General features: G+C 47.6%; 1 protein-coding gene across 1 annotated transcript in view; it reads left to right on the plus strand.

The window, feature by feature from the left end:
- The window catches only part of NCAM2 (neural cell adhesion molecule 2), a 472,561-nt gene that overhangs the window by 263,674 nt on the left and 183,950 nt on the right, over positions 1-24,937 (plus strand). The gene's annotated exons all lie outside the window — the stretch shown is intronic.

Raw genomic sequence — 24,937 nt, forward strand, 5'->3', positions numbered from 1 at the left:
CGAATGTCCCTCTCGGTGGCGGGTCCCGGCGGCAGTTCGGCAGTGGTTCAGCTGGGGCGGGGGCGGCGGCCGGTCTTCCGACCGGCTGCCGCCGCCGCCATTACAAAGTAAATGTAAAAAACAAAACACACACACATGATAGGCTACGTAACGATTTACGTAGCCTATCACGGATAGATTTCCAAAGTCAGCTGTGACAGGCTACGTAAATCGTTACGTAGCCTATCACGGGTGACTTTGAAAAAAAAAAAGCACGTACGCAAATGGCGGCGCCCATGGGCGCCGCCATTTGCGTTCCTTATTTGGGCCCGGGTAGTCTACGTAAAAATTTACGTAGACTACGGCGAAAATAAGGGCAACGCTATTTCGTTCCCCTTATTTTCGCCGTAGTCTACGTAAATCTTTACATAGACTACCTGGGCCCAAATAAGGAACGCAAATGGCGGCGCCCATGGGTGCCGCCATTTGCGTACGCGCTTTTTTTTTTTCAAAGTCACCCGTGATAGGCTACGTAACGATTTACATAGCCTGTCACAGCTGACTTTGGAAATCTAGCCGTGATAGGCTACGTAAATCGTTACGTAGCCTATCACGTGTGTGTGTGTTTTGTTTTGTTTTTACTTTTTTCTTTCGCGGCTGGGGAGACGGGGTGCTTCTCCCTGGCCTGAATTTCGGCAGTGAGGGATGGGGCGCCTCCCCCCCGGCCTGAATTTCAGCCGGGCGAGGCGGGGCGCCTCCCCCCACAGCCTGAACTTCGGGGGGAGAACCGAAGCACCTCCCCCCCACCGCAAAGTAAGCTGCGGGACCAGGTAAGGGACTTTCGTCCATCCTTAGAAATGACTGCCACCAGCACCAAGCACCAAACTGGCTGTACCAACACCAAGCACCAAAATGGCCAGCACCAGCACAAAGGTTGCTAGGATGCCTGGCCTCCCATGTGCAAGGGAGGGTGGTTAGAGAATGATTAGTCTAACTGCATTGCAGAGCATGGTTCGTTGCCCATCTGGCAGTGGCACTCACAGTGGTTAGCGATAACCACCATGCACCATGGTTAGCCTAGCCACCCTTCCCCATTGTGCATCTGTACAGGCTCAATATGTTTCATTTTGAGTTTTAATGTATACAAATGTGTGTGTGATATTTAGTTAGCAATTAATTGCAGTTAATATAAAAGGATTATGTATTTCAATCTCGAATGCTCTAGTGAAGATGTTTTCCCCATTCCCAGGAACAATCGTGCTTAAAGCATTTGTATTGTAGTTTCAGGGACTTTTAAAGGCCGTGTTGGAAATGCATAATGGAGTCATGTCAAAAAATTCACAGTGCGTCATAAAGTTTAAATTGCCATTACAAATGCTGAAAGTGAACAGTTTAGAGCCTAACATTTAAAGGTTTATTGTACACTAGTTCTTCATACAGTTTGGCTCATTTCACTTAAAATAGCTGTAATTTGAAGGCTGCTTACAATTGCTTCAGTGTGTGGGCTGCTTCGTGTGGTGAGCCATTTATGTGCAGCAGGTTATTACGCAGATTGGCTATGGTTTCCTTCACACTGTATCTACTATTAATACTTCAGAGAGCATGTCCCTGCCTTAGAGACTGAGAAAGTTTTGTTAAATTGTAAAGAATGACTTTGTACAAAAATTCCGTGGAGGGCTCTGGTGAAGGGTAGAAGGAAGGAGGCAAGTCTCATGTTCATAAAGTGGTTATTATTAGGGATGGCGGAGAATTCCTCCATAGACCCCAGTGAGGCCGGATTCAAAAGAATCTGGCCTCTGGAGTCCGTGGAGGAATGGATCGCTTACCTCCGCCTCCCTGAGGAATCCTCCCTGGCCGGATCCTCCTAACTGGCTGGCTCCAGAGCACCAGTGATACAGCCGCCATTGCCGTATCGCTGGCTGGGCTGACTGACTCTGGACGCAAATGGCATCCACTATGCCATTTGCAGCTGGAAAGCCCTTAGTTTAAGCTAAATGCAGCTATTTACAGCTGCATTTAGCTTAATATAATTCCTTTCCAGCCGCAAATGGTGTCTGCTACACCATTTGCATCTGGAGTCAGTCAGCCCAGCCAGCGATATGGCAATGGCGGCTGTATCTCTGGCACTCCGGAGATGGCTGGTGGCTCTGCAGAATTGGAGCAGAGTTGGCCAGAGAGGATTCCGGGGGAGGGATGGATTGCCTCCTCCCTCCCTGGGCAGATTCCCAAGCGGAGGAACAGGTAGGGAATCTGCCCATCCCTAGTTATTGTAGTGGTGAGAAGTGTTTGTGAACCCTAATGATATGTACAGAAATCCATAGTGTTACCATCATAGCCTTTGTGAATCAAAACCTTTTCTAAATATCCAATAGGGGTCATATTAACCAATTCCATGACTTGTGAAATAAAACAATGTATAAAATATGCAAACAATGAGTACTTAAGAGTCAGTTAGAGTCAGCAAAAAAGTGAACCCTTTTTGATGGGTGATGAGAGTGATGAGAGCCAGTGTGGTGTAGTGGCAAGAGTGTTGGACTAGGAGCTGGGAGATCTGGGTTCTAGTCCCCACTCAGCCATGGAAGCTCACTGGGTGACTTTGGGCCAGTCACAGACTCTCAGCCCAACCCACCTCACAGGGTTGTTGTTGTGAGGATAAAATGGAGAGGAGGAGGATAATGTAAGCCGCCTTGGGTTCCTTGCAAGAGGAAAAAAGGCGGGATATAAATGCAATAAATAAAATAAATAAACCCCTGGATGCATCAGCTCACTTCAAGGGAATAATTAGAGTCAGGTGTTTAAGTAATTAGGTAGATGTTCAGGAGTGAGTTTGGGAGGCCCCACTCTATAAAACGATCAGAAACTTTGTGAGTTTGGTCTTCACCATACGGTTGTGCGGAAATGATCAAAAGACATCTCTGAGGACCTCAGAAAAGCAGCTATTGCTGCTCATCAGTCTAGAAAGGGTTACAAAAACATCTCAGCCGATTTGGGACTCCACCAATCGACTGTCAGACAGATAGTCTGCAAATAGAGAAGGTTCAAGACCACAGTCACCCTACCCATGAGCAGTCATCCTATCAAAGTCTCTCCAAGAACAAACCGGTGCATCATCCAAGAAGTCCAAAAGAATCCCAGAGTAACATTCAAGGATTTGTAGGCCACTCTTGGTCTGGCTAATGTGAGTGTTCATGACTCAATGGTCAGAAAAAGACTGAACAAGAATGGTGTTCATGGGAGGATAGCCAGGAGGAAACCACTACTCTCTAAAAAGAACATTGCTGCCTCTCTGAAGTTCGCTAACGATTACATAAATGAGCTTCAAGACTTCTGGAACAATGTTCTCTAGACAGTAAAAGGTAGAAATTTTTGGCCTCACTGACAAATGTTTGGCAAAAAAACAAACACTGAGTTTGAACAGAAGAACCTCATCCCAACCATCAAGCATAGGGCTGGGAACGTGATGGTTTGCGAGCGGAGATGGGTTAAAGAAGACGCAGACAACAAGCTTGGGTTGAAAATTGGGCCACATTTATTGAAATAGCTGCAAAGGGGTAACTAGGATGGGCATCTAACTGTGTCAGCGGCTAGCTGGCACTTCTTGGGCGAAAACATACCCAGCCTGAGGGGTGGCGGTGATCTCGCCATCCCTCCGGACTGCCCCTTCTGGGGGAGGTAGACCTTCCGGTGTCACCCCCAACCCTGTGCCGCAAAACACCTGGGTGAGTGAGTAGGGTTGGTCTCCCAGGCAACCCTTATCCCCCCGTCAAGCCGCACAACCCGTTCGGGGGGCCCTCAGGCGTCACCTGTCACCATAAGGTGCCTCTGCATGCACACCATCCCTACTTTCCTGTTTTGCCCATCCTAGCCGCCACAGGAGTCACAAGCCTAGAGCTTGTGAAACTCCCCCCACCTGCGCAGAAGAACTTCCTGCAGGCCCCTTTGCAGATCAGACAGACATATGTTATTCACTAAATGAGACAGGTGGACACCGTCCTACCTGTAACGCTCCCTCCATGTCCACAGAATTCCCTGGCGGGTGGTGCATCCATCACCTCATACACTTGGCAATAAGCCATTTCTCTGTGCACTTTCCAACGTGCCCTGCCACTGGCAACGTCATTCCATTCCTTCCCATTGATCCATGGGAGCAGTGAGGGCTGCAATAGGCTACTTCCGGCCAGGTATGCCGGACCACCTGTATCTCAACCAAGGCCTGTTCCATCAGGTCCTCACCTGGCTTACAGCCAAAGTCATTCCCTCCAATGTGCAGCACCTGGACCTGCGGAGGAAGACTGACAAACTTGGTGGGACAGAGTGAGGAGGGGACTCCCACCGTATGCCACGTCTATGGAGCCACTGGATCTTAATGTGACAGGGTGACAGAAGCTGAATTCTGAAGAAGACATACAAGCTCTTCATGCAGCTCCAGACATCAAAACGTGCCCATGTAAGAGCACCCGTACCGGCGTACAATGAGTCTGCTAGTCTAAGGAAGAAGCACATTAAGGGAAACTACACAATTGCCCTTAAGTCAACAGCAAACCGTTGAAGTGATAAAAACGGAGGCCCCTCCTCAGACCCGTGGCATGCCATAAAACCCATAAGGTGCCGCCAGAGCATAATCCGTTGACTTGCGTTTGGCCGTGGGCCACTGCCGTGCTCTTGCCATGCCGATCAGTTTGATCACCAAATATGTAAATGGATTACTTTGGGCCAGACCTGTACCTTGCAGCAAATCAAGGCCCTCCGGGACAAGTCGGCCTTGTGAGCCCAGACCAACCCTGCATTCCGTTAGGGCTGCTACGTGTAACAGGGAAACGTCTTATTGGAAAGCTCAAATGGAGGGCCATTACCCCCGGAGCCCAAAAGGGGTATCCGGAGAGAGAGGGTGGTTAATTTACTAATGCAGGCAAACATCTGTGCCCAACACTATCTTGCACACCGAAACCTAAATTCTGACATGGAGTCAGTGAAACCCACCTTTGTGGGCTGGAAGGCTAAATGGCCAGCTTGCAACTTATGGTCCCAAATAGTCTGTTGTTCCTTACGGAGGCATGAAATTGTGGCCAATGATCTATAGATAAGGGCCATGAATCCTATCGCTGAGGTTTTGCCTAATGCGCGGCACACACACCCTGCTGTCACAGGCGGCTCCTGTACGGAGAGCCATGGAATGCAGGCTGGCATGCCTGGCTTCAGTATCCCGATCTCCCATAGTACTGCAAGGATGGGATCTGGGAATGGAGCACCCATGGGGCTAAGGCCCGGAAGGTGTTGACCTAATTTCATGACAAGGCATCGACAATTGGGTTTGCCTAACCCAGCACATGGTGGACCCAGAACCAGATGTTGTAATACTGACTCTGGAGCGCGAACACACTGACACATGACATGACCCTCCAATTTCGGGAGGACGAAGAGTGAATAATGTGGTCATGTTGTCATAGCGAAGGGGGGGGTTACTGACTTGGCTATAAGGTTATCCCTCAATGTGCTTGGCGGGGGCGGCAGCCTCCACTCTACAGGCCTTTACCCACTGCACGATTGGACCTGCCCTAAGAATCTGAAACCCCTTGGGGTAGGGGCGGAACCACGTGAGTCCGCAATCCGGCTTTGAGGAGAGGCTCACGTTTCCTAAAGGAGGTGCCATTAAAGCCCTACTAAGTTGAAGCCATGCCTGATGTGTAACTAATTGGAGCTGTGCCTAACAGACCTGAAAATTGTCCTGAGGGAGGTGAGAATAACACCTAAGGGTATCGGATTGGCTTCACCGAATGTTGCTGTGGGAGACAGGCCCTCAGCCTTTGTGAGCTAAGGGGCACCGAAGTAACAGAAAAGGGGAAGCAATACTTGCGTTAGGTCAGAACAATGACCACCATCTTTGGACTCCATGTAGCACATGCCCATCAGGGACCCGTGGCCGGGATCCCAGACAAAGACAGCTGCCTCATCGAAGAGGTGTGACACACTGAGCAGAGATGATCAGGGATCTCGTGATAATTGACTGGCCCTCAGGAAAGAGAGGTTACGAATCAGGATAAACTCCCTAGAGGATTTCCTGGGCACCATTTCGAGAAGGGAGATCCCTAGAATAGCTAATGGCGTGTGGAAAAAAGGGGGGGGGCTAAAACCCTTCTGCCAGTACTGCATTGTTAACCTCTCCTGAACCTGTCGACACGTAGCGAGGAGAAATGTTGCTTATGAGGTAGGGATGGTCTATGTTGACCTAAAGAAAAAATGCTAGGGGGCCCTAGAACCTAGCATAAACCGTGTTCCAAGTTAAGACGCGTTCCCCCAGTTGGGTAGTGTCTTAAAGCCGGAGTATCAGCGCCAGCCTTACTAGGCATTGGCCATCCAGAGCTTCCTACTGCCTCGGCTTTTCCAAGGGGACCCTCCCCTCCCCGAGCATTGGACAAGAGGTGCAAGAGTGCTGACTGCTACAAGGGCGCATTCACGATGAAAACTGCACGTGTCCTGGGAGCATGTGCCCATTGGAGCTTTACTCCCAGCACAGATAGCAGTGCTGAAGCAGAGGACCCGCCATCGGCCGAGGGCCAGTGCGGGAGACCACCTGGTGAATGTGGCCACTGCCAGATCTGTTGCCGACCCCAGCTGGGAAGGAGTCAAAATGGGAGTGAAAGGTCCTGGTCAAACAGGTCCTTACGCAGAGAAGGGCAATGGCGGCCCTCCTGCGAGAGGCCTAAACAAGCCATTCGCACACCTCCTCGGGCGAAAGACATTACGAGAAGGAGTAGCCCTGGTGACAATACAACTCGCCAGATTAGCATAGGGATCTGATATGCCCCTTACATGGATGTCCAAAACGGGCGGGGGCAGGCGAGGGATCCTACTTAATCCAGGGAAAAAACCCTGTAAGATGATGCATTAAGCGGCTGGGGTTACTGGGGTGTGACTGATGGAGCTGCAGGCAGCCCGAGCGTCATATAGGGAGATGACAGTGGGAGAGACAGCCGCCCCCAGGTAGGTAAGCTAAGGCAGCAACCGCACAGCCCTAAGGGTCACCCGTCTGAACAACTGGGGTGAGGTGCAATCATCTCACCCATATCCAGGGCAGCCGTGTCTGGGTGCCCAGGAGCAAGGGAGGCGATACCACTTGCATTGCTCCTGATGGAGATGCCTCATGAGGGCGGACCGCCTTCAGGTGTGCTGTGTCGCCTGGGCGAAACCCCAAGGAGGAGGATGTTGTTTGGATCACTGCTGACGGAGATGCCGCAGGAAGGTGGAATGCCTACAGTGGTGGGGTGCTGCCATGGTGAACCTGCGAAGGCGAGATGGAGGCCTCAGTGGCGTCCGGGTGCCCTGAACCCAGAGATGAGCTGTACCACTCATGGGCACACTCTGATCCCCAGGTGGGAAAAAAAAAAAACGAGGTTGCTTGTGCGCCCAGGGAAGATGAGGCAGCAGAAGGGAGGAGCTCCGCTGAAGGTGGTGAGCCTTCTGGAAGAGCCGATGAAGAGGAGGTGGATGCCTCAATAGCGTCCAGGCGATCTGAAATAGAAAGGAGCAATGAGCGTTGGGTCTGCTGTCGTGTTCGCTTGTGCTGGACCACTGAGGATTTTTTGTGCCTGGCCCTGGAGGAGGAGGGATCCCCAAGGAACGCTCAGCAGCTTCCAAACGAGAAAAAATTGATGCCAGTACCGGGTCTGCGTCCACATCAGAGTCAGAATCGGGCCTTGGCAGCGGACTTTGGGGAGGGGGGGGAGGGGCCCTCCCATTCCCTTTCTTACCACCCTGGCCCTTCTTAGGAGGCATGATGCAGGAGGTGAATTAAGCAAGCTATCTGTCAGGGTGGACACTGAGCCCATAGAATCCCAGAGTAGTTCTAATGCTGAGGTAGAGCAGTCGCTCCTGGGAGAGGAGCGCACTCCTCTTTCCCAGGACCAACAGCTGACGGAGTTTCCTCCCCCCCACATTCCTAGTTTTAGTTAGCAGTCAAGGGAGTGACCGAGCACACATAGCAGACTTAGTGAAGGCGCGCACTCAACGGCTGCGCCCCGAGGATCCAAGGGAAAAGGGGAGGGATTCTCCCTAGTCCTTATATTCAGGGGTCTGCCAGTAATTGCTTTTCAAACGGGGACCAACTGTTCCAACTTAGGGCATAGGGATGCTGCTGCTCAGATCTAGTTGATACCTGTAGAGTTGTTAAGTTGCAAAGGAAGAATAAATCTTTGAAAAGAATCCCTTTGTCTGTGTCTGGACTTGGCTACTGGATTAGACTGAGAGAGCCCTCTAAGGAGCTCTTGACACCATCAAAGAGTTAATAAAGCCACTGGGCACCCCAGACAATAGGCAGCCACCCCACAGTCTTAAGATCTGTGGGTATGAGTTCCAGACCGAGACAGAGAGGCCTGGGGATGAAGATGGGAGCGCTGCACTACCGTTTAGATAGAAAATCAGATTTTCAAGAGGCGCAGCCAGGGGCCAAAGGTGATGGAGCTGCGTTTGAGCATGGGCGCCCACAGCCGAGGGCACCCTGTCACGGGAGGCACCAAACAGGCAGTCGCCGCTGTTACGCAATTTTATTAATTAAATATTTAATAATCGTAATTTAATGAATTTTTATTATTATTAATATTAATATTATTATTTATTTAATTAAAGCTTTCTTTTCATACCAACATAGGAAGCTGCCTTATACTGAGTCAGACCCTGGGTCCATCTAGCACAGAATTGTTGACACTGACTGGCAGCAGCAGATCTCCAAAGTTTCAGGCAGGATTCTTTCATAGCCCTACCTGGAGACGCTGGGGATTAAACCTGGGGCCTTCCGCATGCCAAGCATGTGCTCTACCACTGAGCCGCAGGTCTTCCTATTTTTTTATTATTATTTTATTTATTTACTTATTTATTTATTTATTGGGTGGGAGGGGGAGACGTCCCAAGCCCATGGGAGGCGACCAATCGGGCTGTGATATACACACCCCGACTCGGCTCAGCAGCCAGGCGCCCCTCCAACAGGCAGGCTCGCCGTGCTCACCCGCCCGCCGACGCCTCCCACCAGGAGCAACACCTCAGGGAGGCCGGCAAGGCGAGGAGGAAGAGGCCGGCAAGGCCGGCGGCTGGGTAGACAGGCCGGCAGGCGGGCCGTGAGCTGTCCCGGTGGCCGGCAGGCACATCAGGCAACCGGGCGTGCGTGCGGGCAGGGCGAGCGAGCGGGCGGGTGAGCGGGCTGGCGGGCGGGTTGAGCGAGCACGCAGGTGGGCGGGTGAGCGGGCAGGAGAGTGAGTACACGAGGAGACCGAGCAGACGGGCGGGCGAGAGGAAAGGAGCCGGCGGAGGAGGGAGGGAGGCGAACAATATCACCAAGCGAAGATTTTGGCGCGCAGAAGCACGCTGGGTCCAGGCGGCTGGAACGAGGACGAAGCCGTTCTCCAGCAGGCCAGAGTCCCTCGTCGTGACCGAGGAGAAAGGAGGGGGCGGGCGCACTGCAGCCTCAAGAGCCGGGGCCCTCAGCGTGCGTGACGACACCGGTCTCCAGCAGGCCGGTGTCCTTCATCGTTTCTGGCGGAGCTGTAGTTCTCTCTGGCTGCGTTGAGCCAGAGAGCTGAGTTTGAGAAGGGGGCTGAGTTTAAGGCAACCCCTCCTTGCATGGTGGTGCCACTGGGGTGCACCAATCAAAGGCCCCTGCGTCATGTCACCCCACCCGCCCTCAATGCCCCCTCCCTTTTAGCCAGACAAGCTGGCGCCGGGTGAGGGCATTTGGGCCTGCTTTGCTTCCTCACAACCTGGATGGCATGCTATCATTGACACAACCATGAATTTTGCAGTGTATCAGGAGATTCTAGAAGAGAATATCAGCCCATCTGTCCGTGAGCTGAAGCTGAACTGAAATTGGGTCATGCAACAAGACAATGATCCTAAACATGCAAGCAGATCTACAAAAGAATGGCTGTGGAAGAAGAAATTCTGTGTTTTAGAATGGCCTAGTCAAAGTCTGGACCTAAACCCCATCAAAATGTTTTGGCAGGACCTGAACCGAGCTGTTCATGCAAGGAAGCCCTGAAATGGTACTGAGCTGAAACTGTTCTGTAAAGAGGAATGGGCCAAAATTCCTCAAAACCGATGTGAGAGACTGATCAACAGTTAACGGAAATGCTTACTTGGAGTCACTGCTTCTCAAGGGAGTGCCACCAGATACTAAATCTAAAGCCTCACATACTTTTTCACACATGTATATTGAATGTTGAATCAGTTGTGGATAAATGTTGAAAAAAACATGTTTGTGTGTCATTTGTTTAATCAGGTTATCTGTTGTTCTTTATCTAGGATTATGGAGTTAGATTAAGATCTAATAACATTTTTGGTTGGAAATATGTGACAATCTTAAGTGCTTCATAAACTTTTTCTTGCCACTGTATATAGTCATCTAATAGTTCAGTCCTCCAGATGTTTTGGACTTCATTTTTTTTGATCAGCCTGAACCAGCATGGACAATGAAAATGAATCCTGAGAGCTGTAGCTGAAAACACACAGAGGACACAAATAGGTGGGGGAAGGCTGTCATAGTAGCACTGTAGTGTCCACAAAGTAAATTTGTGGTATGAACTAGCCAAGGTTCAGGTTAACAGTAGGGGAAGTCATAAGGATGTACAAAAGTCACTTACCTTTCTGCGGATTCTTTTCATGGTGGGGGGGGGAGGCATTCCATCCCTCCCCCCGGAATCCTTGATGGGGGGGAGACAATCCGGTCCTCCCCCCCAGAATCCTCGACGGCCGGCTCTGCTCCACGGAGGCTCCGCAGAGCAGCTGGCCAGGCCAGGGCCATCTGCAGCCGGATTTCCAGCTGTGGTGGCTGCTGGGTAAAAAAACGGCGTACGCAAATGGCAGCGGCTACGGCTGCCACCATTTGCGTTCCTTATTTTTCGCCGTCTTAGTCTACGTAAATATTTACGTAGACTATTATGGCGAAAATAAAGGGGAATGCAAATAGTGTAGTGGGCGCTATTTGCGTCCCTTTTTGATTCGGCGTTTTAGCCTGCATAAATATTTACGTAGGCTAAAACGGCGAATCAAAAAGGGACGCAAATAGCACCCACTACGCTATTTACGTTCCCCTTTATTTTTGCCATAATAGTCTACGTAAATATTTACGTAGACTAAGACGGCGAAAAATAAGGAACGCAAATGGCGGCGGCTGTAGCTGCCACCATTTGCATACGCGTTGTTTTTTTTTTAACCAGGATGTGATAGGCTACCTAAGTCTTTACGTAGCCTATCACATCTCTGTAAAAAAAAACCAAACGTCAGACTGCAAATGGCGGCGGCGGTGGCAGCCGGTCGGAAGACCAGCCACTGAAGCCGCCGCTGCCAGAGCTGCCACTGCCCGGAACATCTGCCCCAGGTAAGTTTCATCCCAGGGGGGATCCTCAGCGGGGCAGGGGGGTGGCAGGCCGTTCTGACACAGATTCCGGGGGGCCGAATGCACTGGCATTCGGCCTCACCGAGATCCATGGCGGAATTCTCTGACATCCCTAGGAAGTCACTGAAGTTCTAGTGGAATTTCTCTGGGTACTTCCTTTGGTATCATTGATATATTTCCAGCATGGAAGAAAATACCTATACTGCACTGCCCATTTTAGAGAGTGCCAAGAGAGAGATTTTATCTAGTTTTCTTTCTTGCCCCCTGAGATGTCAGATTTTGAGAAAATTTGTATGCTTTTGTGTAATCAGAACAAATAAGTTACATAGGTTTCATCATTTGTTATGGCTGCTTTTAAAATTAGAATATGTACAATCATATTTATTAGTGATGGAGATTATCTGATTTGACCATTTATTGTGGATTTGTTCCCCCACCCTTCTTCTCTCTTGTTTTGTGATGATCTTTCATTTTAAGCAAATAAAGATTTTATGAAAGAATATATGTGTACCCAAGACTCTAGACTAGAGCCACTTTGTGCCTCTGACAGAATTCACATTGGCTGAGGCTAGGGATGTACGGTCTGTGTAAAATCCACTCCATCTGTGTTGCATGGATTGTCAGGCACCTTTTGTTCCATCTTCCGCTTACAGATGGATGCATTTTTTTCCATCATGCAGAAAAATGCACAAATAATTACGTAAGAGGTTTCGTAACACTTTACATAATTTACCTGGGTACGTAACCTTTAGTGTATTGTCCTCCATTCCATTCAACTTTTCCTCAGCAGAAATGTGTGCACTTTCCTATGCATAAATATGCATAAATTCCTGAAAGGTTTAAAAAAATCCAAAAGTCCATGGACTCCACGGGGGGGGGGGGGGTGCTCCACAGCAGATTGCACAGGTCAGATTCTTAGAAACTGGAGCTCATTATAGTCTATCTCAAATTTCTACAGCATTCCTAGTTGAGACTAAACTGGTTAATGTTTAAAGTGATATAGGACTCACTGGCTTTTATTGAAAGCTGTACTTCTACATGTGCCAGGCATCTTCTGCTTATAGAAGGGCTATTTCTAGGGATGTAAGAACTCTCCCTAGCTCGGGTTTCTCCGGGTGCTCGCCAAAGCGGCGCCCCCACTCGCACCCCCCGGGACCCGTGCTTGGGCCGCCCACGAGCTCAGTGAGTTCCCTGGGCTCACCGCGATCCCATTTGGTGAGCACCCGCCACTTTTGCGCCTTTGATTTCTACGTAAAACAGGAAGTTAAAAATGTGCATATTTAAATATGCGCAGTTTGGAGCTAGGAAAGCTAAATAAGCACAATATTAGAGGTATAATCCCTAGCTATTTTTCACCTCATATTAGAATAAAGTTGCATGAGAGAATTGAAACTAAATCCAAAGATGAACTTCCACTTATGTAAGAACTTGTAGAAGAACTCGTGCATCTTCTTGCACAAGCGAAAGCTTTGAGAACTGCTATAGAACCTACCTACTATAGTGCTGTGGAGCATTGCCTGTGGAACTGTGCTAGTAGCCATTTTCCTTCCACTCAGGATTCAGTCCCTTGACTATTTTGCACCATTGTTTGCATCATATGGGAGACAGATTCCAAAAGAGTAGTTTTAGAAATGAACTGCAGAAGTCAAACTTTTCCACTGAGGTTTAAGCTGGTACAGTTCAAACACTGAAAATGAACGGTACTTTGTTTAGAGAAATTAAGTACATTTATTGAAAAAAGAACATTACTACTTGACAGCTAATTTGAAACTGCTGTCTCACATCAATGCACAGTTGCAGTTCATCTGTATTACTGTGTCAGGGATTTGTGTTAGGATACAATTTCATTTAAAGTAGGTGATTTAACATGAATCAGAATCTTTACATTGATGTGTACAAGAAAGCTCCAATTTTATTTGCTTTCAAATTGTATTAATTTAAGCATCCTGGTGCCTGAATTATGTGAGTTGCATCAACCAGTCCATTATAAGAGCTTTGAGGGCATTATGATTATTTGTATTTTAAGAAGCATTTTTTTTTGTAGATATTGGCAGTGATGTGGGTTTTCTGGAAAATTTTGAAATGGAAGATTTTAAGAGACGGACAGGTCATGGTGGAGAGTTCTGACAAAATGTGGTCCACTGGAGAAGGAAATGGCAACCCACTCCAGTATTCTTGCCAAGAAAACCCCATGGAACATATCACAAGGCTAAAAGATATGAGCCCCTCAGGTCGGAAGGTGTCCAATATACTACTGGGGAAGAGCAGAGGGTATTTCCAAGTAGCGCCAGAAAGAGTGAAGCGGCTGGGCCAAAGCCGAAAGGACACTCAGCTGTGGATGTGTCTGGTGGCGAAAAGAAAATCCGATGCTGTAAAGAACAATATTGTTTAGGAACCTGGAATGTCAGATCAATGAATCAAGGTAAGCTGGAGGTGGTCAAACATGAGATGGCAAGATTGAACATCGACATCTTGGGAATCAGCGAACTAAAATGGACAAGCATGGGCGAATTTAATTCAGGTGACCATTATATCTATACTGTGGGCAAGAATCCCTTAGAAGAACTGGAGTAGCACCCATAGTCAATAAAAGGGTGGGAAAAGAAGTCCTGGGGTACAATCTCAACAACAATAGAATGATCTCAGTATGAACCCAAGGCAAACCATTCAACATCACAGTAATTCAAGTCTATGCCCCAACCACTGAGGCCGAAGAAGCTGAGGTTGATCGGTTGTATGAAGACCTACAACACCTTCTACAATTAACACCAAAACAAGATGTCCTCTTCATCATAGAGGATTGGAATGCTAAAGTAGGAAGTCAAGAAATCACCGGGATAACAGGCAAGCATGGCCTTGGTGTACAAAATGAAGCAGGACAAAGGCTAATAGAGTTTTGTCAAGAGAACACGCTGATCATAGCAAACACTCTTTTCCAACAGCACAAGAGGCGACTCTACACATGGACATCACCAGATGGTCAATATTGAAACCAGATTGATTACGTACTTTGCAGCCAAAGATGGAGAAGCTCTATACAGTCAGTAAAAACAAGATCTGGAGCTGACTGTTGCTCAGATCATGAGCTGCTTCTTGCAAAATTTCGGATTAAATTGAAGAACGTAGGGAAAACCACTAAACCATTCAGGTATGATCTAAATCATATCCCTTATGAATATACAGTGGAGGTGAGGAATAGATTTAAGGGATTAGACCTGATAGACAGAGTGCCTGAAGAACTATGGACCGAGGTCCGTAACGTTGTTCAGGAGGCAGCAACTCAATCCATCCCAAAGAACAAGAAATGCAAGAAAGCCAAGTGGCTGTCTGATGAGGCTTTACAAGCAGCTGAGGAAAGAAGGGAAGCGAAAAGCAAGGGAGAAAGGGGAAGATATATCCAACTGAATGCAGAGTTCCAGAGAATAGCAAGGACAGACAAGAAGGCACTCTTAAATGAACAATGAAAATAAATCGAGGAAAACAATAGAATGGGAAAGACTAGAGATCTTTTCAAGAAAATCGAATATCTCAAGGAAACGTTTTGTGCAAAGATGGTCATGATAAAGGACAAAGAAGGCAGGGACCTAACAGAAGCAGATGAGATTAAGAAGAGGTGGCAAGAATACACAGAAAAACTATACAGGAAAGATCTGAATGTCCCTGATAGCCATGATAGTGCGGTCACTGAACTTGAGCCGGACATCCTCGAGAGTGAAGTCAAGTGGGCCTTAGGAAGCATTAGTAACAACAAAGCTAGCGGAGATGACAGTCTTCCAGCTGAGCTGTTTAAAATCCTAAAAGATGATGCTGTTAAAGTGCTGCACTCAATATGCCAACAAATTTGGAACACTCAGCAGTTGCCACAAGACTGGAAAAGGTCAGTTTACATTCCAATTCCAAAGAAGGGCAATGCCAAAGAGTGTTCAAACTACCGCATAATTGCGCTCATTTCACATGCCAGCAAGGTGATGCTCAAAATCCTACAAGCTAGGCTTCAGCAGTATGCGAACCGAGAACTACCGGAAGTACAAGCTGGGTTTCGAAGAGGCAGAGGAACTAATTGCCAACATTCGCTGGATCATGGAAAAAGCAAGAGAATTCCAGAAAAACGTCTATTTCTGCTTCATTGACTACGCTAAAGCCTATGATTGTGTGAATCACAACAAACTGTGGCAAATTCTTAAAGAGATGGGAGTACCAGACCACCTTACCTGTCTCCTGAGAAACCTGTACGAGGGTCAAGAAGCAACAGTAAGAACCAGACATGGAACAACCGATTGGTTCAAAATTGGGAAAGGACTACGACAAGGCTGCATAGTGTCGCCCTGCTGTTTTAACTTATATGCAGAGTACATCATGAGAAACGCCGGGTTGGATGAATCACAGGTAGGAATTAAGATTGCCAGGAGAATTATCAACAACCTCAGATACGCAGACGATACCACCCTAATGGCAGAAAGCGAAGAGGATCTAAAGAGCCTCTTGTTGAGGGTGAAAGTGGAGAGTGCAAAAGCTGGTTTGAAACTCAACATTTAAAAAACTAAGATCATGGCATCTGGCCCCATCACTTCCTGGCATATAGAAGGGGAAGAAATGGAAGCAGTGACAGATTTTATTTTCTTGGGCTCCAAGTTCACCGCAGATGGTGACTGTAGCCATGAAATTAAAAGACTCTTGCTCCTTGGGAGGAAAGCTATGGCAAACCTAGAGAGCATAGTAAAAAGCAGAGACATCACCTTGCCGACAAAGATCCACATAATCAAAGCTATGGTTTTCCCAGTAGTAATGTATGGCTGTGAGAGCGGGACTATAAGGAAGGCTGAGCGCTGAAGAATTGATGCTTTCAAACTGTGGTGCTGGAGAAGACTCTTACGAGTCCCCTGGACTGCAAAGAGGTCAAATTAGTCCATCCTAAAAGAAATCAACCCTGAGTGCTCATTGGAAGGACAGATCCTGAAGCTGAAGCTCAAATATTCTGGCCACCTAATGTGAAGAGAAAAGTCACTGGAAAAGACCCTGATGCTGGGAAAGATTGAAGGCAAAAGGAGAAGGGGACGGCAGAAGATGAGGTGGCTAGATAGCATCACCAGTGCAATGAATATGAACTTGAGCACACTCCGGGAGAGAGCAGAGGACAGGAAGGCCTGGCGTGCTCTTGTCCATGGGGTCATGAAGAGTCAGACACGACGTAACGACTGAACAAAAAGATTACAGGGACTTGTTTGCCTGTAATCTTTCACATATGGGCTATTCATGGCCCCATTTTGCATATACACAAATGTGCACATTTGCAAAAATCTTCATATTTGCATATGCGCCTATGTGCACATTTGCAAAAATGTGCATATTTGCATATGTGTGAATATGCATATTTGTGAAATTGCACATATCCGTGTATATGCAAAATGGGGCCATGAGTGGCCCATATACGCAAGATTACAGGCAAGCAAGACCCTGTAATCTTGTACATATGGGAGATTTATGGCCCCATTTTGCGTATATGTAAATATGTGCATTTTCACAATTCCCCCCCCCCCGGTGATCACGAAGCTCAACAAGGCCACCCAGGCGAGTACAGGTGGTTTTCTAAGTGGCAGGAGCTCGAGCACGGGTCCAGGTGTATGCAAGCGGAGGCAGGGGCTGGATGGTCGTCCAGAGAACCCGGACAGGGGTGAGGGGACCTGTCCATCCCTGTTTCCACTTCACATCACTGGATGTTGTTGAGGTTTTTTATAACCAAACGCTCTTTTAGTTTTCAGGGTGTGTGTTCCATTCCTTAATTATATTTTACATAGACACATTTAGCTAGGTCTGAAGGGTTCAGAGTTGACTTTTTGTTGACATCCTCAGTGATATACCAGTTTTCATGGCTGGATGGTATGTATCTACACAGTCAGGGCCAGAAATATTGGAACAAGGATAACTGTTTTGGCACTTGGCCTCTGTACACCACCACACTGAAGTTGAAAGGAAACGCATCCAGATGGGAGTGAAGTCAGGACTTTCAGCTATAATTCAAGGGGTGTGACAAAAGTGGGGCACTAACCATTCAGATAGTACAGCCAGCAGCATACACCCCCCCACCACCATCGTTGGTGGCTCATAAGGAATGGAACGAATGGCTGACAAGCAGCTGCATGGCCAGGTGTGGCCTGTTTCCTGGGTACCCCATGACCAATCAAGCAGATAAAAGGCCTGGAGGTGGTTCTGAGTGTTACATTTGCATTTGGTAGCTGTTCACTGGAACTCCCAACATGAGGTCCAAAGTGGTGTCCATGTGAGTGAAGGAGGCCATCATTAGGCTGAGGAAACAAAATAAACCCATCAGAGAGATAGCAAAAACAGTGGGAGTGGCCAACACAACAGTTTGGATCAGCCTGAAAAAGAAGGAATTAACTGGCAAGCTCAGCAACAGCAAAAGGCCTGGAAGACCACAGAAGACATCTAAAGTGGATGACCGCAGAATTCTGCTCATGGTGAAGAGGAACCCTTTCACAACATCTAGCCAGGTCAAGAACGCTCTTGCGGAGGTAGGCATGTCCTTGTCAACATCTACAGTCAAAAGATGGCTTTATGAATGTAAATACAGAGGCTTCACAAGAAGTGAACTGGTAACGCTCAAGAACAGAAAGGCCAGATTAGCCTTTGCCAGCAAACACCTAAAACAGCCTGCCCAGTTCTAGAATAATATTCTTTGGTCTGCTGAAACCAAGATTAACTTGTACCAGAATGATGGGAAGAGAAAAGTATGGAGAAGGCAAGGAACGGCTCATGATCCAAAGCATACCACATCATTTGTCAAACATGGTGGAGGCAGTGTTATGGCATGGGCATGTATGGCTGCCAGTGGAAGCAGGTCACTGGTGTTTATTGATGACCTAACTGCTGATAAAGGCAGAAGGATGAAATCTGAAGTGTATAGGGCTATACTTTCTGCTCAGATTCAGCCGAATGCTGCCAAACTGAAAGGACGCCACTTCATATTGCAGATGGATAATGGATCACTGCCTTGTTGTGGCGAAGGGGCTTGTGTAACTCAGTGAAGCCATAAGCTATGCCGTGCAGGGCCACCCAAGATGGACAGGTCATGGCAGAGAGTTCTGACAAAATGTGGTCCACTGGAGAAGGAAATGGCAACCCACTCCAGTATTCTTGCCAAGAAAACCCCATGGAACATATCACAAGGCTAAAAGATATGAGCCCCTCAGGTCAGAAGGTGTCCAATATACTACTGGGGAAGAGCAGAGGGTATTTCCAAGTAGCGCCAGAAAGAGTGAAGCGGCTGGGCCAAAGCCGAAAGGACACTCAGCTGTGGATGTGTCTGGTGGCGAAAAGAAAATCCGATGCTGTAAAGAACAATATTGTTTAGGAACCTGGAATGTCAGATCAATGAATCAAGGTAAGCTGGAGGTGGTCAAACATGAGATGGCAAGATTGAACATCGACATCTTGGGAATCAGCGAACTAAAATGGACAGGCATGGGCGAATTGAATTCAGGTGACCATCATATCTACTACTGTGGGCAAGAATCCCTTAGAATAAATGGAATAGCACTCATAGTCAACAAAAGGGTGGGAAAAGCAGTATTGGGGTACAATCTGAAAAACGATAGAATGATCTCAGTACGAATCCAAGGCAAACCATTCAACATCACAGTAATTCAAGTCTATGCCCCAACCACTGATGCTGAAGAAGCTGAGGTTGATCGGTTCTATGAAGACCTACAACACCTTCTAGAACTAACACCAAAAAAAGATGTCCTCTTCATCATAGGGGATTGTAATGCTAAAGTAGGAAGTCAAGAAATCACTGGGATACCAGGCAGGCATGGCCTTGGTGTACAAAATGAAGCAGGACAAAAGCTAATAGAGTTTTGCCAAGAGAACACGCTGAACATAGCAAACACTCTTTTCCAACAGCACAAGAGGCGACTCTACACATGGACATCACCAGATGGTCAATATTGAAACCAGATTGATTATATCCTTTGCAGCCAAAGATGGAGAAGCTCTACACAGTCAGTCAAAACAAGACCTGGAGCTGACTGTGGCTCAGATCATTAGGTTCTTGTTGCAAAATTTCGGCTTAAATTGAAGAACGTATGGAAAACCACTAAACCGTTCAGGTATGACCTCAATCATATCCCTTATGAATATACAGTGGAGGTGAGGAATAGATTTCAGGGATTAGACCTGATAGACAGAGTGCCTGAAGAACTATGGACCGAGGTCCGTAACGTTGTTCAGGAGGCAGCAACTCAATCCATCCCAAAGAACAAGAAATGCAAGAAAGCCATGAGGCTTTACAAGTAGCTGAGGAAAGAAGGGAAGCGAAAAGCAAGAAAGAAAGGGGAAGATATATCCAACTGAATGCAGATTTCCAGAGAATAGCAAGGAGAGACAAGAAGGCCTTCTTAAATGAGCAATGCAAAGAAATCGAGGAAAACAACAGAATGGGAAAGACTAGAGATCTCTTCAAGAAAACTGGAGATCTCAAGGGAACGTTTTGTGCAAAGACGGTCATGATAAAGGACAAAGAAGGCAGGGACCTAACAGAAGCAGATAAGATTAAGAAGAGGTGGAAAGAATACACAGAAGAACTATACAGGAAAGATCTTAATGTCCCTGATAGCCATGATATCACTGAACTTGAGCCGGACATCCTCGAGAGTGAAGTCAAGTGGGCCTTAGGAAGCATTAGTAACAACAAAGCTAGCGGAGATGACAGTCTTCCAGCTGAGCTATTTAAAATCCTAAAAGATGATGCTGTTAAAGTGCTGCATTCAATATGCCAACAAATTTGGAACACTCAACAGTGGTCACAAGACTGGAAAAGATCAGTTTACATTCCAATTCCAAAGAAGGGCAACGCCAAAGAGTGTTCAAACTACCGCACAATTGCGCTCATTTCACATGCCAACAAGGTGATGCTCAAAATCCTACAAGCTAGGCTTCAGCAGTATGTGAACCGAGAACTACCGGAAGTACAAGCTGGGTTTCGAAGAGGCAGAGGAACTAATTGCCAACATTCGTTGGATCATGGAAAAAGCAAGAGAATTCCAGAAAAACGTCTATTTCTGCTTCATTGACTACGCTAAAGCCTATGATTGTGTGGATCACAACAAACTGTGGCAAATTCTTAAAGTGATGGGAGTACCAGACCACCTTACCTGTCTCCTGAGAAACCTGTACGAGGGTCAAGAAGCAACAGTAAGAACCAGAGATGGAACAACCGATTGGTTCAAAATTGGGAAAGGAGTACGAAAAGGCTGCATATTGTCACCCTGTTTATTTAACTTATATGCAGAGTACATCATGAGAAATGCCGGGTTGGATGAATCACAGGTCGGAATTAAGATTGCTGGGAGAATTATCAACAACCTCTGATATGCAGACGATACCACCCTAATGGCAGAAAAGAGGATCTAAAGAGCCTCTTGTTGAGGGTGAAAGAGGAGAGTAGGGATGTACAAAAGTCACTTACCTGGTCTCGCAGCTTGCTTCGCGGTGGGGGGGAGGCGCTTTGCTTCTCCCCCCGAAGTTCAGGCCGGGGGGGAGGCTTCCCGCCTTGCCCGGCCGAAATTCAGGCCGGGGGGGAGGCTTCCCGCCTCGCCCGGCCGAAATTCAGGCCGGGGAGAAGCGCCCCGTCTCCCCAGCCGCGAACTTCAAAAGAAAAAAAAAAAGCCCCGTGATAGGCTACGTAACGATTTACGTACCCTATCATGGCTAAGTCAGCCGTGATAGGCTATGTTAATCGTCACGTAGCCTATCACGGGTGACTTTAAAAAAAAAAAGCATGTACGCAAATGGCGGCCCCCATAAAGATTTACGTAGACTACAGGGACCAAATAAGGAACGCGAATGGCGGCTCCCTATGGGGGCCGCCATTAGCGTAAGCACTTTTTTTTTTTTTTAAAGTCACCCATGATAGGCTACGTGACGATTAACGTAGCCTATCATGGCTGACTTTGCAAATCTAGCCGTGGTAGGCTACGTTAATCGTTACATAGCCTATCACAGGGGCGTTTTTTTTTTTTTTTTTTACTTTTCTTGTAATGGCGGTGGCCCTCCCACTGCCCCTGACGAAGACCTGCCGAACCGCCGCCGGGAGCGACATTCGTAAAAGGTAAGTCCCATTCCGGGGGGGGGGGGTGGGGGGGCGGAGAATTTCTCCCCGAACCTTCGGAGGACCAAATGCATTGGCACTCGGCCCCCCAAAGTTTCGGGGAAAAATTCTCCCCCATCCCTAGAGGAGAGTGCAAAAGCTGGTTTGAAACTCAATATTAAAAAAACTAAGATCATGGCATCTGGCCCCATCACTTCCTGGCATATGGAAGGGGAAGAAATGGAAGCAGTGACAGATTTTACTTTCTTGGGCTCCAAGATCACCGCAGACAGTGACTGTAGCCATGAAATTAAAAGACGCTTGCTCCTTGGGAGGAAAGCTATGGCAAACCTAGACAGCATAGTAAGAAGCAGAGACATCACCTTGCCAACAAAGGTCCGTCTAATCAAAGCTATGGTTTTCCCAGTAGTAATGTATGGCTGTGAGAGCTGGACTATAAGGAAGGCTGAGCGCCGAAGAATTGATGCTTTCAAACTGTGGTGCTGGAGAAGACTCTTACGAGTCCCCTGGACTGCAAGGAGGTCAAATCAGTCCATCCTAAAGGAAATCAACCCTGAGTGCTCATTGGAAGGACAGATACTGAAGCTGAAATATTTTGGCCACCTAATGTGAAGAGAAAACTCTCTGGAAAAGACCCTGATGCTGGGAAAGACTGAAGGCAAAAGGAGAAGGGGATGGCAGAGGATGAGATGGCTAGATAGCGTCACTGATACAATGAATATGAACTTGAGCATGCTCCGGGAGAGAGCGCAGGACAGGAAGGCCTGGTGTGCTATGGTCCATGGGGTCACGAAGTGTCGGACACGACTGAACGACTGAACAACAACAGAATGACCCAAAACATACAGCAAAAGCTACCCAAGAGTCTCTGAAGGCAAAGAAGTGGGATGTTCTTCAATGCCCAAGTCAGTCACCTGATCTCCACCCAATAGAGCATGTTTTTCACTTACTGAAGACAGAACTGAAGGCAGAAAGACCCACAAACCTGCAGCAGCTGAAGGCAGCTGCAGTAAAGGCCTGGCAAAGCATCTCAAGGGAGGACACTCAGCATTTGGTCATGTCCACGGGTTCCAGACTTCAGGCAGCCACTGACTGCAAAGGATTTTCATCCAGGTATTAAAGGCGATCCTTAAGTTTGAAATGATGTTGGTTTGTTCCATTACTTATGAGCCACCAAGGATGGGGGTGTGTGTATGCCACTGGCTGTACTTCCTGAATGGTTAGTGCCCCACCTTTGCCAAACCCCTTGAATTACAGCTGAAAGTCCTGACTTCACTCCCATCTGGGTGTGTTTCCTTTCAACTTCAATGTGGTGGTGTACAGAGGCCAACTGCCAAAACAGTTATCCTTGTTCCAATATTTCTGGCCCTGACTGTATATATTTATCTACACTCATGCAGGCGCACACATACACATACACATGCACACCAACTACACTGTTTGTTCCCCTTCCTTCTGTGCTGCCAAGACACCTGTGTTACAGGAAGCAATGTTCAGTTGTGTTTCCCATCCTAAATGAGTTCAGGCGTTAGAGAGGGAATCTCGATCTCCAGCCAAGTCAATAGCATTCAGTTTTTATTTCGTTGTTGTTGTTCTTAGGAGTACCAGAATGATATACTTGCTTTTGTTCCTTTTTATGGAGTAATTTTAATTGAACACCCAAGGCATTTGGGAGGAAGGGGATGGAGGCCATTTCAGAATTCCCATCATAATATAAAGAGATCAAGTGAACATAACCCGAAGAAGAGCTAGCAGAACTTGCAATAAAAATCCCCTGCTTCTGTATTCACCTGGCTTTGTAAGCTTCCCCAGAAATTGGATAGATACTCTCTGGGGATGCAAAGCTTCTTTCTTGCATCCTGGGAGTGTTGCTAGGATTGCCCACCAATTATTAAGGCCTTAAAATTACCATAAAGGACGTTTGCTTTGCACTATGTGAGTAATCTGTGCCCAGGACATGATCTAAAATACTCTGCTAAAAACTACTCTATGTATATGTGGAGAAGCTTGTTTCGCATTCTGCCTGTAAAAGAACTTGGAGGGAAATGTTTCTCATATTATTTTGGAGCATTACAAACAGGTTCTTAAATTCAGACAGCATCCAGGCTTAGCCAATCAAACGAGGTGACATTTGGGCGTTACACAGGTAGCTGGTCTTCTTCAAAGTAGACTAGGGGTGGGCGGATCGCTGTCAAGGGCTCCTTGGAGGTCTCTCTCTGTCTAAACCAGTAGCCACGTCCAGACACAGACAAAGGAATTCCTTTCAAAACTTTATTCTTCTTTTACAACTTAACAACTATACCGATTGCAACTAGATCTGAGCAGCACAGTACCTATGCCGTAAGTTGGAACAGTTGGTCCCCGTTTGAAAGGGAATTACTGGCAGACCCCTGAACTTAAGGACTAGGGAGAGTCCCTCCCCTTTTCCCTTGGAGCCTCTGGGCGCAGCCGTTGTTTGTGCGCCAACCTGGCACTTCGCCTCCTTTCCGCGCCCTCCATCTGGCGCCGCTCTCTGTGTCTGCGTCGCGCATCCACCAAGTCTGCTATCTGTGCTTGGTCACTCCCTGGACTGCTAACTAAACTAGGAATGCTGGTGGGAGGAATCTCCGTCAGCTGTTGGTCCTGGGAAAGAGGAGCGACTGCTCTTCCTCAGAATCAGAACTACTCTGGGATTCTATGGGCTCAGTGTCCACCCTGACAATCACTCATTGTCCATTCTGCCACAGTGTCTGTGGGGGGGGGCAATCCGTTCCTCTCCCCTGGAATCCTCCAGGGCTGCTCTGCATTTGGAGGATTTTGTGGAGCCGCACTCCGGCTCTGCAGAGCTGGCGACCCATTAGTGGACACCACTTGTGGCCATAAAGCTCCGAGTTTACTCTAATTGCAGCCATTTACAGCTCTGTTTACATAAAAACCAGCGCTTTACAGCCGCAAGTGGCGTCCACTACGCCATTTGCAGCTGTATTAACCCAAGGAATATGGTAATGGCGGATGCCATTACTGTATCGCAAACACTGCAGAGCCAGAGTGCTGTTCCAGAGGGAATCCTCCAGACTCGGAGGTAAGTGGGGCTGTTCTGCCGCGGATTCCAGAGGCCGGATTCTTTGGAAGTCCGTGGTGAATTTCTCCAACATCCCTAAAGTAGACAGATGACTTCGGGGGTTTGGATGGGTGATACTTCTCTCCAAAATATGTGGAGTAACTTGCTGTTTGGATGGGTGGCTTCAGTTATATAATATATTGGAGCATAGTGCTTAGAGGTTTAGATGAATACTTTCCCTTATTGAAGGACATGGTTGACTTTTGAGGTTTTCTTGGGTGTCGGGCCTCAGACACTGTAAGGCTGTGATTTTTGGTGCTTGGATATGCAGTCAGCATCCCACAAGAGGCAGGGTTTTGCAATTTGAATCGTGCATGGATGGTGGCTTGCCTTCACCTTCATGTTTGGTGTT

The sequence above is a fragment of the Heloderma suspectum genome, chromosome 3, assembly GCF_057233095.1.
Source record: "Heloderma suspectum isolate Gila_16-S chromosome 3, 16-S_ref, whole genome shotgun sequence".
Classification (NCBI taxonomy): domain Eukaryota; kingdom Metazoa; phylum Chordata; class Lepidosauria; order Squamata; family Helodermatidae; genus Heloderma; species Heloderma suspectum.